Source organism: Penaeus vannamei, chromosome 4 (genome assembly GCF_042767895.1).
Source record: "Penaeus vannamei isolate JL-2024 chromosome 4, ASM4276789v1, whole genome shotgun sequence".
Lineage (NCBI taxonomy): Eukaryota > Metazoa > Arthropoda > Malacostraca > Decapoda > Penaeidae > Penaeus > Penaeus vannamei.
In genome coordinates, this window is record NC_091552.1 from 28057263 (window position 1) to 28062262 (window position 5000).

The 5000-nt window shown below is 35.9% G+C and overlaps 1 protein-coding gene across 2 annotated transcripts in view; it reads right to left on the reverse strand.

Annotated features, from left to right (window-relative positions):
• The window catches only part of LOC113827069 (FAD-dependent oxidoreductase domain-containing protein 2), a 124254-nt gene extending 120298 nt beyond the window's left edge, over positions 1–3956 (reverse strand). For both annotated transcript variants that reach the window (XM_070120895.1, XM_070120896.1), the window contains exon 1: positions 3790–3956. The gene's annotated coding sequence lies outside the window, so the exon portion shown is untranslated. The remainder of the gene's footprint in view (positions 1–3789) is intronic.
• Between the last annotated feature and the right edge of the window lie 1044 nt (positions 3957–5000).

Sequence of the window (5000 nt, forward strand, 5' to 3'; positions counted from 1 at the left end):
AATATCATTATCATTCGTATGTTCATTATCATTATGATTATCATTATTACTATTATGGTTATTATTATCATCATTACTATTATGATGGTTATTATCATCATTATCATAATCTTTAATTGTTATTACTGTTATTGTTATTGTAATCATTACTGTTATTCTTATCATTATCCTCGATAGCATTATCATCACTGCTATTATTACCGTTATTATTGCATTTATTATTGTTAGTATCATTATTCTTCTTATTATTATCGATATCATTATTACCACAATTATTAGTAGTATCTATCATTATCTGTATTATTATTGTTACTATTATAATTAGTATTATGATGATCATTATTATTATAATTGCTATTATTGTTTTGATTATTATCGTCATTGTCATCATCATCCTTATCACCATTATTATCATTATTATCATCGTTATTACTATTGTTATTGCATACTGTTACTGTTATTGATACTGTTATTATCATATCATTATCATCCTTATCACTACCATTATCACTATCATTATCATCCTTATTGCTACCATTATCATTATCGTTATTATTATTATTAACATAAGTAGTAGTAGTAGTAACATGATAATTATCATTATTAATTTGTTATTCATGTTTAAGCATCATTATCATACCGACTACTACTATTCATCATACTACTAGTAGTATTATTATGTCATTATCATTTTGACTGTTATTATTATCATCACTATTACCATTACTACTGCTACTACTACTACTACTACTATCATTAGTATCATTAGTAGTGGGAATATCATTATCATAATATTATCATAATAGCAGTAGTTATTTCTTTTATTACCACTATTAGCATTACTGTCATAACCTTCATTATCATTATCTATTAATCATAATCACTGTTATCTTTGATATTGAATTGCTGTAGTTATTATCATTATCATCATAATTACCGCCACCATTAACATTTCATCATCATCATCATTACTACCATGTGTGTGTATGTGTGTGTGTTTGTCTATGCGTACACATATTCGCATATGTGCGTGTCCTACATAGAGGCATGTTTTTCAATTTCCTAATGCGTCTCCAAACGACATTTTTCTCAACGTCCAATCTTTACTCCGGTTCCATTTACGTCCAAATAGCACATCTGTCCCAATGCTAGCGTGCTACGATTTTGATTTGCAGTTCAACGCCACCATTTACTTTAAGATAACTGATTTGCTTAGTTAAGATAAAGAGGGAAATATAAACATATCAACAAAAACGAAATGGGGAAATCAGTGCGATGATTAAGCAAAATATATGATTTTCCACTACTCTCGCTGTGCTGGGTTCTCCCCTTCTCTGTTCACGTATTATCCCTTTCGCCTTGTGCTCATTCGGGCTTGGTCTCATCCTCTTAGCTTATCACTGTTGTTATATTATCATTATTACTGTTGTTATAATTATTATATTTAGTATTACTGTTACTGTTGTCTTTATTACCGTCATTGTTATTATTATTTTCATTATTATTATCATTATTATAAAAAAGGTTGAAAATGATTATAATAATAATGCTGATGATAATATCATTATCACTACTACTAATCACTCCTAATGACAGGCTGACAGGTGGGCAGCAACCCCATCGGAGCGAGGGCGGCGCCTCCGGTGAGGGATCTTCCTTCCCGAAGCTTCATTATTTCATATCATTAAAACGTGGAAAAAACTCATATCATCGGGTTGTATAGTAAGGAGATTATATGATATGAAATGAATATATGAATATAAATAATGTATGATGTGTAGATACTCTCCTGTATATCAGATTTGCATATTATGGCCAAGGGATTCAGGGAGATGAATGAGCAAACGCGGGAGAGGCAGAGGGGAGGAGAGGGAGAGGGAAGGAGAGGGAGAGGGAGAGGGAAGGAGTGGGAGAGGGAAGGAGAGGGAGAGGGAGAGGGAAGGAGAGGGAGAGGGAAGGAGAGGGAGAGGGAAGGAGAGGGAGAGGGAAGGAGAGGGAGAGAGAAGGAGAGGGAGAGGGAGAGGGAAGGAGAGGGAGAGGGGGATATATATATATATATATATATATATATATATATATATATATATATATATATATATATATATATATATATATGCGTGTGTGTGTCTATATATACACCACACACATATGTACACATATATACATGCATACATATATATATATATATATATATATATATATATATATATATATATATATATATATATATATGTGTGTGTATGTATGTGTGTGAGTGTGCGTGTGTGTGTGTGTGTGTGTGCGTGTGTGTGTGTGTGTTTATGTGTGTGTGAGTGTGTATGTGTGTGTGAGTGTGTATGTGTGTGTGTGTGTGTGTGTGTGTGTGTGTGTGTGTGTGTGTGTGTGTGTGTGTGTGTGTGTGTGTGTGTGTGTGTGTGTGTGTTAGAAAGAGAGAGAGAGAGAGAGAGAGAGAGAGAGAGAGAGAGAGAGAGAGAGAGAGAGAGAGAGAGAGAGAGAGAGAGAGAGAGAGAGAGAGACAAATGGGAGAGAAATAGATAGAAATATAGAAATGTATATACATATATATATGTATATGTATATGTATATGTATATGTATATGTATATATATATATATATATATATATATATATATATATAGAGAGAGAGAGAGAGAGAGAGAGAGAGAGAGAGAGAGAGAGACACACACACACACACACACACACATATCTATGTATATATACATATTTCTTTATTTCTATCTATATATCTATTTCTCTATCATCTCTCTGTCTGTCTCTCTCTCAATATATAAATATATATACTTGTACATACATATACATACATGTATAACTAGCTAGCTAGCAAGATATATAGAAAGAGAGAGGGGGAGAGGTATACAGATGGATAGATACCTAGACAGACAGAGAGGTAGATAGATGGAATGAAAGAAAGAGAGAAAGAGAGAAGAGAGAAGAGAGAGAGAGAGAGAGAGAGAGAGAGAGAGAGAGAGAGAGAGAGAGAGAGAGAGAGAGAGAGAAAGAGAGAGAGAGAGAGAGAGAGAGAGAGAGAGAGAGAGAGAGATGTATAGATAGATAGATAGATAGATAGATAGATAGATAGATAGATAGATAGAGAGAGAGAGAGGGGGGGGGGGGAGCGAGAGAGAGCAGATCAACCCCCGGGGTCGGCGTGCCCGCCAGGCCCAAGACCGATCCCAAATGTTCCGTGTCAGGCCCAGGGTCGCTTCTGATCTCATGGACGAGAAAACCTAAGACGCCTGGGCAGTTTTACTGCAGTTTAGTGTAAACCACTGTAATTCGAAGTGCAAACGTATATATATCTATGTTTGTATTTCATTATCACTCTCTATATTTTTATATGCATGTATTCGTCGGTTTTCTTAAGCAAATGTGAAAAATAAATTAGCAAATATATAGATAGAAAGGAACCGATTTTAGTAAGAAAGAGACACAGAAGAGAAGTGCTCACCAAGGGCAGACAGATACACACACAGACGACAAAGAGATAGAAAGTTAGGGTAACAGGCACAACGTGCTTTATGGTAATTCCCGAGCGAAATAAATGAGTGCCATTTCGGTAATTTCAGCCTCGTCTACAGCTGACCTAAAAATGTCTGCAAAAGCAATCATACGCGATGAAACCTTCCCAACTCGCGTTAGGCTTTCCCGAAGAAGCGCAGACCACCCTCATTTGCCATCGGAAATTAGCTTCGCAAGCGCTTCCGCCGTGGCAAGTCACTTTCTTTTCCCCCGCGTCCCCGACCCGGGCGAAAGGCCATCGCCGTCCTACCTGCAAGACCTCAAGGGCTCCTCCCGAGCGAGGTGTCCCCTGCTCGCCTTCCGTCCTTCCTGCGTGAGTCTGCCTCGAGTGAGCGGCCAGGGAGAGAGACGCGTCGCAGCCAAGGCGTCCGCACACTATCACGGCCGAGACCGCACTGAGCTGCTTTCCCTGACACTTGTTACTGGAGTGTGGGAGGAGATCGATGGTCAACTGTAGCCACCGGGGTTGTCGCCGGAACCCGCCTCTTACGTGTGCACTCTCCCACTTGTTGAATGTGCGGAGCCCTCTCGTGCTGGCGCTTCCCGGAGAGGAGAGGCCGTTGCTGCTGTACAAAGGTCTTTCGATCGGAGTCCCTTTGCCACTTTGCTACCGCGCTTCCTCCGGGAATGGGCCCCTCGCCCCAGCCGCTGCATTGTAAACACCACATCATAATCATAAAAAGATAATCATCAGGAAGAGAATGAATATGATCATACTTGCACTACATGATTTTAAGCACCACCAACTTTGAACAGCAAACGTGAGCAACATGTGCGCGTTCGATATTCAATACACTTACGGCAACTCGCGGTTCTTGAATAAAGCTTTTCAGATAAAGCAAATCTCAGCAGCCGCAGCTGATGAACTCGACCCCATGAAATAATAATGTCAGAGAACTACAATAATTACAACAATATTAGTAACATTAACAAAATTACAACAGCTAGAACAAGATAAACAATGACAATAAGATAAAAAAAATAAAAACAAACAAAAAACAAACAGTAAAACAACAAAAACAAAACCAACGATAATAATAATAATAATAATAATAATAATAATAATAATAATAATAATAATAATAATAATAATAATAATAATAATAATAATAATGATTATGATAACAATAATGATAATTATAATGTTATGATAATTATAATCATGATATCATTATGATAATGGGTAATAATAGTAGCAATAACCAAAATAATAACATCGATATTGATGATAATAGTAGTGACAAAGATACTAATGATAAACGCATGATAACGATAATGATGAAAATAATGATTGCAATGATAATAGCCATATCAATAATGATAATAATGATAAAATAATGATAATAATTATAATGATAAAAATTATTATGATAATTATAATTATGAAAATTATATAAACAATAATGAAGACGTTAATAATAATGATGCTGCTGCTGCTGATGATAGTAATAATAACGATAA